Source organism: Anguilla rostrata, chromosome 2, assembly GCF_018555375.3.
Source record: "Anguilla rostrata isolate EN2019 chromosome 2, ASM1855537v3, whole genome shotgun sequence".
NCBI lineage: Eukaryota > Metazoa > Chordata > Actinopteri > Anguilliformes > Anguillidae > Anguilla > Anguilla rostrata.
Genome location: NC_057934.1, coordinates 4,997,109 through 5,012,720, shown reverse-complemented (window position 1 = coordinate 5,012,720; position 15,612 = coordinate 4,997,109). Strand labels below are relative to the sequence as shown.

The window sequence follows — 15,612 nt, the reverse complement described above, 5'->3', positions numbered from 1 at the left end:
TTTTTTCTCTGCCTGTGCAACCTCGTGCCAGAACGCCACACGCGCGCGCGCCCCGCCGAGAAATAAGGCCGTTCCGTGCACAACCGGACGACCACTTGATGTTCGGAACGTGGACAATCTCTCAGAATCACAATTGATGGAAATGACTGTAAGAATGTACGGAGGACAAGATAGAAGAAGACCATGAGTTACAGGCACGTCATTATAGCGTAGACTATATGTCAGGTTTAAACCACAGGCTATGACATAAAACCACAGCGGAAGTACGCTTTGTTCACTCATTAAAATCAGAGATTGCACGTGATGTTAGGTTTAAATATGCGAAAGTACTATTCGTCTATTTATGTAGGACAGCGTGTTTTGGAAGGACAAAGAACTGACGATATTGTGAAACTGTATTGTGCAATATCTGAGCGGTCAAATTGTTTCGCCACTAGAGGGCATCCTTTCAACAGTTAAACGGCGATGAAAAGAAATCATGGGGAAAAAAAGATAAAGTGGTTCGATAATGTGTCCAGATTTCGCCCGAGCTAGTCCTGTTTATTATTCCTTACTTTTTTCTTCGTCAATCCTAATGAATGAAAACTGTCCGTTACAGAACTACATTAGTCGTTCTTCAGTTTTAATTGGGTACTTCAATGCTCTCAATAAATAATACAGTTCTGTAGGAAGGTATTAAATAAGCAAGCCATTGCACAATGACAGATGAATGCTATGCAAGCTTTGAAAGCTAGAGGGCGCTAAGTACAAAAGCTTGAGCCAGAAATTAATAAACCGTGTTTTTCTTCAAGGGTTTACTAAGGCAACTATATATAGATTCGTAGTAGTAGTAGCCCAAAGTGTGCTTAAAAAACAAAAGACGTATTGACATTGCATTGATGCAATGATACATGTCGGAATGGGAGTGGGTTAACTGGTGCAAGATATGAAATATAATTTCAAGTTCATAGTTCTGATTTGTGTGCAGCTTCGGTTTCAGATTTATGAACTGGTATCCTTCCTGGGTGAAGCGTTAAAAATATGCAGCACAGGAAGAGAGCTTGGTGCACCACCTTGAAATCAGCTGTCAGGAGAACAGATTAATGAGTGTGTACATTTAGCCCATTTCCACACCCTGTCAGTACACACGTGTACGTCAGCTACACGCGTATTACACACACCCTCACAAACACGCGCACTTATACGCACACGCGCACACAGAAACATACAAAAACATGTGCGTGCGCAAAAACACCTCCTCATAAAAACACACGTGCGTGCACGTACCCAAAAAACAGACACATGCACACACATGCACCCTCACAAAAAACTTTCACACATACATATGCACACACATACACCAATGCACACACACATGTGTGGACTCACACACAAACTCTTGCACACGCACACACACACACACACACACACACACACACACAAACACACAGCCACGCACACGCATGCACCCATACCCCTTCACAAAAACACATACAGTACACACACCTAGGCGCAGAGGCACACACACACACACAACCAAAGATGGAGTAAACCATATATTGGCACTCCTGCAAACCCACAGTCTATACCCCGGGATAAACACTGTAGTTTGTACCCAGCGCTCCCTACTTCCCACATTGCCCAAATTATCCTCCCATTAACACACATAGGCCTATATCTATTTCATGAGAATGAGCCCTTCCACCTTCAGGCTTTCCTGCAGTGGAAGTTCAGCTTCCTGTTTCCCGCTGTGCTGCACAGATTTTATTTGTAGCAAAAAAAGTAAATAAATAAAAAAATATTAATAAATAAACAAATAAAATAAATAGTACTAGCACTCATTTGGAATGATGCTGTCGGTCGAATGTAGGTTTCTTTTTTTATAAACCTACATGACCACTTGCACGCACCTCTCTTCTCCGCCTGTTCAACAGGTATGCACCAAACATCTTAACTAGGCCAGCCCATGTGGATTGGCAATACAGAGAGAGACATAAACTGAGCGCAACTTGCCGACAGCCAGTGACGGCGTGGTGCTCCTTTAATATTCCGCATCCCGTCTAAAAATGGCTTGTTTTACAATAGACAAGAACAAGGCCACGGCGGCGGTTTGCGCCGGCAATTTGAAGACGGCTGAACTGCCGCTGTGAGTCACTGGGTGTTTTGTGCCGTACAATCAGTCAAATTTATCAAAACTTTAATTAATTTTCTTGAAGTTTGCATCTAGACAAGGAAGGGCAAAGTGAGTTTGCTGCGGAAACAATTTAGATGACCCATAGGCCAATATAGCCTACACGTGCACGTTTTGGGACCTCTTCTGTATAATTGAATTTAAATGGTGATTTATTTCAGCTGTAACGCAGCGTTGCTTTTATACATATAATTGTATATAAGCGTATCGGTTTTATGATACGAGAATGCTGGAATTATCGTACTGCTTCTCTCTCTGCCGTGGCGAGTGTCACGGCGTTCCGGTCTGGCCAGCCTACATAGCAACGTCCCGATTTAGTCATTCTGCCTGGTTCACCCTCTCGCCCACCTACAGACATCAACGTGTTAACGAGCTGGTTATCTATAAATGGTGCTTCGTATTCTTCAGGCAACAATATATTTCATTATAACATTAGCATGTGCTCTTATTATCTCGACGAGCGGAAAGCTTTTCGTGTCCCTGACTTAAATCAGACAATGGAGTGAAAGAACAGTTAAGCGCGACTCCAGGGTCTTTCACAGCAAGACGGGGAGAAGTGATTTTTTTTTCCTATGGAGCTCAGATGGTCTTGCGACTGTAAATACGGTATCAGTGGCTCACGATCCGATTTGTCCGTGACTCGAGAGTAGGCGGGACTGGGCACCGTGACTCACCGCACGACCCATCAATCAAGTTAAATGTCTTGATCTTGCAGCCGGGGACTGCCGCCGACCCGCCGTCGACTCAACGGCTGCTCCATGGTCGTGTATGTGTGTGTGTGTCTGTGTGTGTGCGTGTTTTGCAAGGACTTGTTACATTGTGCAGACGAGCCAGTGATCTCACTCCGACGGCGGACCAGCCAAAGGAAATTCAAAAAGTGTCCGGTGGTCTTCGCCCCCTTCGATTGATGTGTTCTTCGTCGCTGATGTCGTCCGACAACTTAAGTTGCTTTTTTCAGATTTCGTTTCATTTTAACGTTTTTTGTATAATTACCGTGTAGGATATATCCGGACTTGACAGTTCTCGGCAAGGGTGAGTGTTGCTATCTGTTTTACACCAAACTGGGCTGTGGAAATTCGATAGGAACCTGGAATTTTGGGACGGGACGGTGGGTTTTAGTCTGTCACCAGTTAACTGTTATCAGTTAGGTGGTGTTCTTGGTTTGAATTGTACGCAGTTGTCTGCTGATCGTGAACTTAAACACTTTTGATAAGGCACGCCGCTTCAACGATATGCCAGTGGGAAAATATTTGGGATTGATGGATTGTTGGGAGTAGCCTATCTATTGCGAATTCAGCCACGTTTTCTGTGACTTCAGTTTCATACAATGAACGTAGGCTAGCCTACTTCGTAACATGTTTTAGCGTTCGGTTTATGACTGTCAAAATGACCTGGGGTGGGCTATTGCTAGATCAAGCAATATTTTGTTGGGTTTAGTAGCGTAGTTTTTGCCCTTTCTTGGTAATAGGCTGACATTATCTTTTCAGTTTCTTTTTGTTTTCTCCATTTATTCATTGAGCCACGAACTGTTGTATCCTATTGTGTAGCTGCCAATCGGTAGCCTACTTTGATGTCATCAGTAGCCCACAAGCAACATGCATCGTTGCTACTGCCTATGGTAATTTTGAACGGTGTTCAGCGTGAGTGTAAGTACTGGCAATTCATCAGCATAGTGATCGGCATCTGTAGCTGGCGACGCGATGACAGCAGCATTTGTCAAACATTAAAACTAAAGTTACAGCTCAAAGCAGTCGTCAGATAATCGATTGCTGCTGTACATCAGATTGTCAATCAAAGGGCATTTCGAACTTTAGCTGACCCCTCGATTTCTAAATGTGCGGATTCGTCCCTTTGGAGAGTAGGTGTTTTGGAATGTTTTTTTTCTTTCTACATTCCAAGTCAGTGTTCTATAACTCCATTGCTTCCAGTTACCAGTAGCCTAGAGATTGTTACAGTTCATTGCTTCCAGTTACCAGTAGCTTGGTGATTGTTACAGTTCATTGCTTTCAGTTACCAGTAGTGATTGTTACATCATCATCACATAGGTGATTTGTGATCTCGCACCATAAAGGGTTAACACGAACAACTGAAGTGGCCGCGCTCTGGTTATTTGAAAACCAGTCTGGATTCCTCCTTTGTGCGCGAGCTTCCCGATGACTGCGGCCTGGCGTTTTTAACGAGTATATACGCGAGTGCGTTGACATTTTCGGCAGTTGATTTGACCTGAGCGACCATGACCTCTTTGATGTCCCTTTGTATGTAGATCCAGAAAGTCGAAGTCTGCAGAACAGTTTCATTCATTCATTCATTCATTCATTGATTGAAACTGGTTCTATTTGTAGACTACCTCAGGAGAGAAAACAACAACAACAACAACCACTAACAACCACCAAAAACAACAAAAAACAACAGCAACCATATATACGTATATATACTACAGTGCGAGGTGGCTCTGACTCCACTGTGCCTCGGGTCTACCTGTCTGTGTGGAGAAATATTGGCGGGGTGTAACCCAACATGCCTTTACCACGGGCCCAAGACACACTGAATCGGCTTTCGCCAACTTCCCTGCCAGTGCTTAGAGCATCCCCCCGCTCCACAAGCCCCGCCCCCTGCCGGCCCAAGCCCCGCCCCCCTCTCCCACAGGTGCAGGCACGGGCTATTGCCAATGCTTTTGGCCGGGCCCCGTCGATGCAGGATTAGACAGGCACTTCTAATTTAGCAGTTAATCCAGATTAAGGCTGTGTGTGTGTGTGTGTGTGTGATGCTATGGCAAGGAGATGGTGTCTAAATTAAGACTTCCAAAATGATAAAAAACGCAATAGGTTGCCACTGTTGCAGTATCTGAAAATGTAAAAAAATCTTGCTGCCATATATATGCTTTATTTAGACTGAATTGTTTAAATAAACCAGATATATGCACCACCATGCATATGAAGTTGTGTGTGCAAAACTCTCTGCGAAGTGTGTGCACACTTCAGATATTAATAAAGAAAATGCCCTAAAGACAATTTTTATTTGCCTGCCAACCACCCGTATCCAAGGTGACTTACAGGCTCACCATTTCTATGCATTATCTGTCCATATAGATATTTATAGGTTTTGACACTGTGCCACATTGCTGATTTTTAAACATGAACGTGGAGCTCTTTTCTGTATTCGCAAAATACAGTTTCATAGCACGTCCTGGATTGCTCTTGTTGTCGTATACATAAATCAATTCATCAGCTTCTGGTTAATTTTGTCCAATTTTAAGCGGTCAAGATGATTCCTACCCTCCCCAGCCCCCCAACCCCCTGTGAGTTTTCAGACATGGCAGAGCACACTCAAATTAGCCCAGGGAGGGGGAGGGGGGGGCGGTCAGGGGTAAGGGGTAAGGAAACAGGTCCCTGGGTGATTCTCAATAAGCGTGGACTCCTCGGTAATGAACCCCATTACTCAGCTCTGTCAGTGTGTTTGTAAACAGCTCTTTTAGCATGCTGTGCTTGCTGTTTCTTGGGTGACATCGCCTCCATTTTAAATTAAAACGGCGACCAAAGCGTCAGATCTGGCCTCGCGTTGGGGTTAGCAATCGCAACGGGACAGTCGCGGCGGTCGTGTCGAGCGGTTACGAGAGGTGGCGGGCGGTCGGTGGCCTGGTCCCCATTGGCTCGTGCGCGTCGTCCCGACGATTTGACCGTGTGCTACGCTGAGCCACGTCTCCCCTGATTGGCCGCGGCTGTACGTGTCATGCACTCGCGTGTCCAAAAATGGCGGCTTGCGTTTTGGTGGATCCAGACTCCCCCCTCCCTAATGAACCTTCCGGTGCATTGTCTTTGTACTGCACACCCCCAGCCCGTCCCCCCCCGGCCCGTGTTAAATTTATAATGCATTTGTCTCCATATTTTTTAAATTTTTTAAATTTACCCAACTTGAGGGTGATGGAGGAAGCAGTCCTGCAAAGACCGTGACACCTGTGGCAGGAGACCTGTATTTCGCGTGTTCCGTGTCTCACCTGGGCGGTTCTGTCCGGCTTCCTCCAGTGTTCCAGGGTCCTGGGTGTTCCGCGGGAGGTACACCTGAACTGCCGATAAAGTGGGTCAGCAAAGACGCAGCTGCTGGTTTTTACAGTCTGGGAGCTAATGTTTAAGAGGCCAGCTTTTGGGGGAAAGCTACTATTTAGGGCATCTTGTTTAGTGCGCCAACAACTGTGTGCTTTTATTCTCTCCAGTTCTATTTTCAGGACTGTTTTCTAGTCTTTTTCAAGCTGAACACACACACACGCACGCACGCACGCACGCACGCACCACGCACGCACACACACACACACACACACACACACACACACACACACATACACACACACACACACACACACACACACACACAACTAAAGACACACTACAGTATTAGATGTACCACTTAATATTTGATGACTTGTGAGGGTACATGCAGAGTCACCTGGAATGCTCACAGACTGTAAAAGACAAACAGACACATCCGCTCAAGCACGCACACACACACATGCACACACACAGGGACACACACTCACACTCACACACACACACACACACACGCACACACATACATACACCAGAGCTACTCATGCTTTGGACTCTTGGACTTGACTGCCATCTTTGCCAGGTTGGAAAGGCTCTCTGTAATCAGGTGAGCTATGCTAGCTGACCTGCTAATGCCATACTGTGCAATCCTCATATAAACACATCGCATGTACCGTTACACAAGATAAAAAAATCCCTTCTGTGCCTTATTCAGCTATAAAAACTAATTCATGTCTCTACAGGTTCCATAAACAACCGCGCAGTTTTTGTTCAATGCCCATGTTAGTGTTAAGGGCCTGAAATTTTATAAATTGCCTGAAAAAATTACAGATTGAGATTCACTGAAATTGTTGAAAAATTGCATATTGAGGTTCCCTGAAATATATTTTTGGTTAAAAAAAAATAAGGGTGTCTTCTGTTTTCTGCATGAGCCAAAAGTGAACTTTTTTCTTTTCTTAACTGAATGACGTAGCGCCACACCACAGGGTTTTTAAAACTGTGTGGAAAGCTGGAGGTATAGGCTATCTAACCCCAATACATCTTCAAGTTGAACGTAAGTCCGAATCTTCCAGCCTTCTCTAGTCCACTGCCCAATTATCGTGGCATCCCGAGGAGGAATGTGTTATTCAGCATCTAGACACTCAGTTCCGCGGCGGCCATTTTCATTTCCACTTGCATTGTGTTACTGCCGTTTAGAAGACAATCATCCAGAGCAACTTGTAGAACTTTAGTGTTTTTACATATTGATCGTTTACAGCTGGATATATACTGAAACAATTCAGGTTAAGGGCTTTGCTCAAGGGTGCAACGGCAGTGTCCTACCTGGGAATCAAACCTGCAACCTATTGCTCACAAGCCCAGGTCCCTGTCTTGCTCGTGATTGTGCCTGTCCGCTTGTGACTGTGCCCGTGCACTCGTGACTGTGCCCGTGCGCTCGTGACTGTGACTGTGCCCGTGCGCTCGTGACTGTGCCCGTGCGCTCGTGACTGTGCCCGTGCGCTTGTGACTGTGCCCGTGCGCTCGTGACTGTGCCCGTGCGCTCGTGACTGTGTCCGTGCGCTCGTGACTGTGTCCGCGTGCTCAGGCTGAATCACACACTGTTCAGGGGAGCTGTGGCTCCCACAACACTTAACCTGAGTCTGACCTGCACTTATGGATGGAAGTCCTGTCTCTGTCTATCTCTCTTATTCCCTCTCTCTGCCTCTCTCTCTTATTCCCTCTCTCTCTGCCTCTCTCTCTTATTCACTCTCTCTACCTCTCTCTCTTATTCCCTCTCTCTGCCGCTCTCTCTTATTCCCTCTCTCTCTGCCTCTCTCTCTCTTATTCACTCTCTCTACATCTCTCTCTTATTCCCTCTCTCTGCCTCTCTTTCTTATTCCCTCTCTCTACATCTCTCTCTTATTCCCTCTCTCTGCCTCTCTCTCTTATTCTCTCTCTCTGCATCTCTCTTATTCCATCTCACAGCACAGAGCAGTAAACACAGAGCTTGCAGCACAGAGCTCACAACAGAGAGAGAGAGAGAGAGGGAGAGAGGGAGAGAAAGAGAGAGAGAATGGGAGAGAAGGGGAGAGGGAGAGAAAGAGGGAGAGAGGGAGAGAAAGAGAGAGAGAGTGGGAGAGAGGGAGAGAAAGAGAGAGATAAGGAGAGAGAGCAGATCAGGTGTCTATGCCACGGTGTTGGAGCGTCTGCATGCCAGTACTCCTCCTCGAGCTTACAGCTCAGCTCTGGTCCCTCTGTAGGTGCATTAATATTTCACACAGCCACCTTTTTACTGGGGGGGCGGGAGGGGGAGAGAACAAGGAGAGCGAGGCGGAGGCTGATGCCTTGGAGTGAGGCTCTGTTCTTTTTCCCTGGTCCTCCAGGAATACTCACAGACTGTAAAAAGCAGACAGACACACACACACGCACACACACACACACACACACATGCACTCACTAACTCACACACACATCACACACTCAGAACACACACACACTTATCCCTACTCACGTATGCACACACACACACACACACACACACCTACTCGTAGACACGCATGCGAGCACGGATACACACACAGACACGGATACCTACTCACACATGCACACACACACACACACATGCGCACACCACAGCAACACACACACAATGAATCCCACAGCTCTTCTTCTCTGTTTAGCCGTCTCTTTCCCAGTCTCTGTGTCTGCACTGGAAGGTTCAGGGTTTAATTACACACTGTCTGCAGCGGGAATGACAGGCTGTCAGCAGGTGGCGGCATCAGAGAGCGCCCCCCGGTGGCGTGGCGCGGGAGCGCGGCGGCCGATCGCCTGCTTGCTCCGTGTTGCATCAGACTCGTCTCCCTCGGCCCACTTCCGAGCCTCATTATTCCGCCCCTTCCCTGGAATTCCCCCCCCCCCCGCCTTCCCGTGACATTCCCACCAGATCCGTGAGATCGGAAGCCTCTTTTTTTTTGTTTTTTTTTGGTGTACGTGGGCCACAGGCTTAGGCGGAGCAGGTAGAGCCAGGGGGGAGGGGAGGGGTGGCGGGGGAAGCAGACAGGAAACGGAAGACAGGAAGCGTCTGGCAGCTCCAGCGTGGGCAATTCCCGTGGAGCAGAGGATTGTGGGTGGAGGTGGAGGTGGAGGAAGCCTGAAATCCGTCCTGCAGCTGCGGGCTGAACTTGGGGTGTGCGGTGATCCTGTCGGCCGTGACCCGGATGGGTTACACTTCACATGATGTACAGTGCGTGCGCGTGTGCGTGTACGCGCGCGTATGTACGCCTGTGTGTGTGCGTGCATGTGCACTCCGCAGTTGTGCTAACCTCTTAGTCCCACGTCTCCTTAACGTACACTTACATTACCTCAGGCTAACCTCAACCTGTCTCTACCCTTCCGGAACATTCTCTCACGACATCTTGTGATGTCACATAGCATCTTTAACGGACAACCACTAGGCTTTCCAGCTGAACAGTTGGTAATCAGGAGCAGTGGAACAGTGGTACTAAGGGCTTATTCAGGGACCAGGTCTGAGAGATATACCAGGACCGGAGTGCATGACAGGTTGAGTGATGCACAGCATTTCATACTTCTACGTGGAGTTTAACTAAAATTGTGTCAATTTTGAGTGAAAATGCAGAAATTCTATCGACTTTTTGGAAGAATAATACAGAAGGAAAAACAAAAGAGAGGAAAAGAAGGCAGAAGGGAAGAAAGAAAGGGGGGAAAAGGGGGGAAGAGAAGAAATAAAGATAAAATATAGGGGGTGGGAACAGACAGGGCCTAAACAATAGGTTTTTAAAGCCATTCTGGGTTCAGAGAGAGGGAGAGAAAGATGCAGTAATTCAGTATGATTAGCCATGCCCAACACATATGTGTCTTTGAAACCTCCACCCCCATTGCATGCACGCACACACACATATGCACATACAGCTCAAACTATGTACTGTATGCAGACATGTATGTGTGTATGTATGTATGTATGTGTGTGTGTGTGCGTGTACACTGTCGAATGTACTGGTTCCCAAGCTTTAGCACTTTCTTTTAATGTTTAAAATATGTAATTAGAACGTTCTTAACTGAACATTATTATTTTTTTGTTGTTGTTGTTTTTTTTTCAAAATTCTAAGTCAGTGTTCTAGAACTCTGTTGAACTTCTGTTGCTTTCGATTGCCAGTAGCGATCGTTACATCAGCGTTAGAATGTTCAGTTAAGAACATTCTAATCACACATTTATGATATTACACCTCAAAGGGTTAACGGTGTGACCCTGGTGGGAGGGTGTGGAGGTCAGAGTTTGGAGTGTGGGGGTGCGGCTGCAGCTGCTGGTCAGGTGGTGCTGAGTGGGGGAGGGGCCTGGCTGGACCATAAATCGGGTTGGGGGGTGGGGGGGTGGGGGTGGGAGGGGAGGCCAGCTCTGGACCCAGAACGCCAAGGCTTTTCTGCTGCTTTTCTGTGCTACTCGCCAATTAATCGCTCAGCTAAAGCGTTTGATTACACTGTTAACTTGCCACACCTGGGTTTTCGTTGGTCTGAATAGCTTGCTGATTTTTGGCTGGACCGCAACAGCGGGGCCAGCCCTACAAACGCGAATGTCTGTGACTGACTGACTGACTGACTGACTGACTGACTGACTGAGTGATAAAGTTACACCGCGCATGTCTGTGACGTCGGCCGGTTCGGTCCAGCCATATACTAGGTTTTAACCTGGTCTTGTTAAGGCAGGGGACATAAAATTCTTTTTTAGGGCCCTTTTCACTGTGCCGGGCTACTACAGCCTGGCTGAATCCCCAGTGGAAATTCCACAGGAACCAGACCCCCAAGGCAGTACTAGGCTTGAGTTCCTGGGCTTTTTGGCCCACAGTGGAAAGGAGGCTAACATGGGCTGAGAGTAACTCGTCTGTCTTCCCCTGGCTGGATCGACTGAAACATACGATAGAACCCCCTTTGGGTACGATGGAACCCCTTTTTTTGGGGGGGTTTTCTTTATGGAAAAAAGTTAATGACACCGCAGTGGCTCTGGACTTCCGGGTCCGTGACATGTGAGGGGAACGGCAGGTAAAGACCTCTCACACCTGCACGCCTGCACACCTGGGCCAAGTGCCTTGTCACCGTAGGCGTGGTTAAGTCACGCAACCGTGTCATCCTGAATGGAATTAATCATTAATTATTGCTCACTTCAGTCTTCAGGTCTTCCGAGTAGGTTTTTTTTTTTTTTCACCTGACACGGCGTGTAAAAGGAGGTGATGAGGACAAAGGTTAATCTGATAAGAGGCAGTACTGGAGTCATTACGCAAAAATAACGTCTCTCTCTCTCGCTCTCTCTCTCCCTCTCTTCTCTCTCTCTCTCTCTCTCTCTCTCTCTCCCTCTCTCTCTCTCTCTCTCTCTCCCTCTCTCCCTCTCCGTCTCCCTCTCTCTCTCTCTCTCTCTCTCTCCCTCTCTCGCTCTCTCTGCCCTTAAGGATCGGCAGAGCCGGCTGTGTTGGGGCACACGGGTTTGGGCTCCCCGCTCGTCGGCCTCGTTGCCGCTCCTGAATGACCCGCGTGTGTAGCCTGGCGGCAGCGGCAGTGTTATTCCCAGACCTCTACGCTCACGCGTCTGGCGTGCAGCTGTACGGGGTTTATTACTGCGGCCTGGTCAAGTGACGCTGGTCACAAGGTCTCTACGACACACGCTGGGCTTTTAGGTGAATCCTGCTGGGGACTTCTTTTTTCCTCTTCTTCTTCTTCTTCTTCCTGTGTGGGAAGTGACATCAACCTCTCTGTGAGGCACAAACAAGAAGTTGCATCAGAGGCTAATTTTCGTTCTGTACCATCTCAGTAGGCTGGAACGGTAATATTTACGTAAAGCAAAACGGAAAACAAATTTTGTTCTAAATAAGTACATAAACTATTCAAACTGGTACAGTTTACAGTTTGTGCAAATGGTTTGGAGGAAATTAATGGATTTCGATTTACACATGTGGATTTATTGTTGATGTATTTGGAGTGATTTATAATTAATTCATTTTAGCGAATGTCTTCTTCAATGGGAACCTGCGCGGTGTACATGTTTAAATAGTTTTCATTTGTACTGCTGGTTATGGTGTGTCATACCGCGTGTCAGATTGACTGCTTGAGAGCACAGCAGCGGTGGCTAACACCCGGACTCGGACTTTCCCACAGCACACGTCCCTGCTCCACAGACGAACGCTCGCAGGACTCTGAGACGTTCGCTGCTAAGAATAAACTGTGATCTCACCGCTTCGGCGTATCGATCTGCCGGAGGTTACGCAGGGAGGTGCTACCGCCATTTTGTTCGACGATGAACGCCGCGGTCCTGTTTTCTCTCGTTAAAACAAGTGAAAATTTATTCTGTTTAACGTGTTCATCGAGGTCGCTTGCATGAGGGTTTTGCATGACTACACTGAAAGCGGTTGTAGAGACGGAGACGGCTTGTATTTGCACAAATCAATAACGCCAAAAATAAGACTTCCTGTTTGGTGGCAGCGTACATCAGTACAATTACAAATGCTCAATCACGGCAGTAAAGGGAAGGCATGCGAGCTACACATCGTGCTAACGTGTGTTTGCATGCGCTACTCAACCACTGGTCTGAGTAATGCTTCGGAACCAGCATGACTTTAGTAGTAGTGTGTCCACCTCCTTGTCTCCTTTATTGCAGCTCCCTCTCTCTCTCTCTCTCTCTCCCTCTCTCTTATTCCCTCTCTCTCTCTCCTTCTCTCCTCCCTGTCTCTCTCTCTCTCTCTCTCTCCTTCTCTCTCTCCCTCTCTCATTCTCCCTCTCTCTCTCTCCCTCGCTCTCTCTCTCTCCCTCCCCCCGCTCTCTCCCTCTCTCTCCTTCTCTCTCTCCCTCTCTCATTCCCCCTCTCTCTCCTTCTCTCTCTCTCTCCTCTCTCCCTCTCATTCTCTCTCCCCTTTCCCTTTTCCTTTATCTCTCCCTCCCTTCCTCTCTCTCTCTCCCTCTTTCCCCTCTCTCTCTACCTTCCTCTCTCCCTCTCTCTCTCTCATTCCCTCTCTCTCTCCCCTCTCTCCCTCTCTCCCTCTCTCCCTCTCTCTCTCTGCGGCTGCATCACCGTACGTGATTCCCACGCGTGCAGCGGCGCTCTAGCCCGTCTCCCCCGTAGCCCGCCGGACGCTGAGCGTAGCGGCTAAGCGTAGCGGCCGCCCCGCGCGCGGTGTGCAGACGCGGTTAGCGGATCTGTGGTTCGTGCAGCCGGGGGCTCGCGCCGCGCGTCTCACGCGTTTCACCCCCCCCCCCTCGAGATCGGGTCCCTTCGATTACTTACACCCAGAAATGATAAAAAAATAAAAGGGAGAAAAGGGAAGAAGAAAAAAAAGCTGGCCTAAATGTCTCTCAGGGTCGGAGTCCACGCTGTGTGTGTGTGTGTGTGTGTGTGTGTTAATAACGGTTCGAGAGGACGCTAGCATGCTAGCTAAGGGCGCGCTGAAAGGGTAGACACGGTTAAGGGAGCGCGTGTGGCTACCTGGGGGCGGTAGGGCCCAACGCCCTGGGCACAGACCCAGCGCCAGGCTGCGCTGCCTGGCTGTCCTCTGGCATGGAGAGGGCCCCCAGTGCACCCCAACCCCCCCCCCTCCCCAAACCCTAACCCCCCCTCACCCCGCTAGCCGGCCTTCCCGGCAGTCTGTGCCCGTCGGCCGGTCCCGCTCGTGGACATCTGGGCTCCCTGGCGTAACAGAGGTTGGCGGGGGCACCGCTGGGGCCGTGCCCGCTCTGCAATGGGCACGCGTGCCAGCCTGGCCGAACAGAGGCCCTCTGAGCCAGCGACCGGGCCCTAGGAGAAAGGGCGCATTCTTCAGAGCCTGGCGCGCTCCGCACGCCCCCCCCCCCCACCCCAAACCCCCCCCCCCCCCCTTCCCCAATTATATCAATGGAGTGCAGTAAACGCCACTCCACCCTTATCATAAAGCTGTCTATTATCACACGGCCATAAACTGACTCCTGAACGGCAGCATTCAGGCCGCGATTTTAACACAGTGACTGTCTATTTCTGTTCAGCAGGAGAAAGGCCACTCACTGGTGACTTTTTAATTTTTATTTTTACTAACTTGCTTTTCTTTTTCTTTTTTTGTCACTGTTGAACACACTGTTTTTTTTTTGTTTGAAAAACATGAAATATGTTCAGTATAATATGATTAGGGTGTTGGGGACGTGTTCTAAAAGTAATTAGTGTGTGTGTGAGGGGGACATGTTCTATATATAATTAGTGTCGGGTGGAGCGTGTTCTGTAAGTATTTCGTGTTGGGGGGGTCTGTTCTCTGTGTTTCTCTGTTGGGGTGGGACAGAGTGACTGGATCTGCAGTTGCCTGGAGAACGTGTGGCGGCAGTGGTCCAGATTGTCCCGGTCACGGGCAGATTTGGGGGGGGGGACGGGGGGACGGGGGGGGTTTGTCTGATCACATGAAACGGTCTCGCCCCGCTTGGCGACACCGTCGCTGTCCCATTGTCTGAGCCCCTGCTTGAACGGGAAGCACCCGTGGCCACGTGGTGTGTTTTGGGTTGGGGTGGGGGGGGGGGGGAGCAGCGGGACACCCCGTCTGTCCTGTTTGTGTCACTGGAAATGGAGGAGTTCACGGCGGTTATGGAAATGGGGGGGTGGGGGGTCGTTCACTGAGCCGCCTGCTGTTCGTCCCGGAACGTTAGACTGGGCCGCCTGCGCTGCCAGCTCTGCTGCTCATGTTCCCGCTCCTTTTCCCGCTCATGTTCCCGCTCCTGTTCCTGCTAACAGCTGCTGCTCATGTTCCCGCTCCTGTTCCCGCTCCTGTTCCTGCTAACAGCTGCTGCTCATGTTCCCGCTCCTGTTCCCGCTCCAGTTCCCGCTCCTGTTCCCACTCCCACTACCAGCTGCTGCTCCTGTTCCCACTCCTCTCCCTGCTCCCTCTCCTGCTAACAGCTGCTGCTCCTGTTCCCGCTCCTGTTCCCGCTCTCACTCACCCCCCCCCCCCCCCCCCCCCCCAATCAAGAGGAAGGATAATCAGGAAATACTGACATCGTCTTTTTTCATTAATAAAGCCAAATACTAGCAGCCTGGTTTCTGAGAGAATCAAGAGCAGAAATTCAGTATTTCCTGATTAATCAGGAGAGTAGTCGCTGCAGAATTTGGACAGCGCCTGTAGAAAAATCTCTTATGCCTATGGGACTGGTGCATTTTTAGTTCTCATGTAATCCTAATCTCTTATGCGTTGATTGTTGAAAATTTTCCATCAACACCAGTGTAGTTCCAGAGCGTACAGCAAACGGCAGCTACGCTTGTCTGTATTTTAATGTCGGTGTGTAAAATAAAAGTGTGTATATTAACACTTTGGTGGTGCTGCAGTAGAACAATAAGGGCGTTGAGGGGTGTTTTTTAAAGCAGCGGTGTGTGGCGGGGTTGGACGGCTCGCTGATAGATAGGGGTATGAGAGT

The 15,612-nt window shown here is 48.7% G+C and overlaps 1 protein-coding gene across 1 annotated transcript in view; it reads left to right on the top strand.

Annotated features, from left to right (window-relative positions):
• The first annotated feature begins 2,900 nt into the window (after positions 1-2,900).
• The window catches only part of LOC135244291 (SERTA domain-containing protein 2-like), a 42,264-nt gene continuing 29,552 nt past the window's right edge, over positions 2,901-15,612 (top strand). Inside the window, exon 1 of the mRNA XM_064316593.1 lies at positions 2,901-3,202. The gene's annotated coding sequence lies outside the window, so the exon portion shown is untranslated. The remainder of the gene's footprint in view (positions 3,203-15,612) is intronic.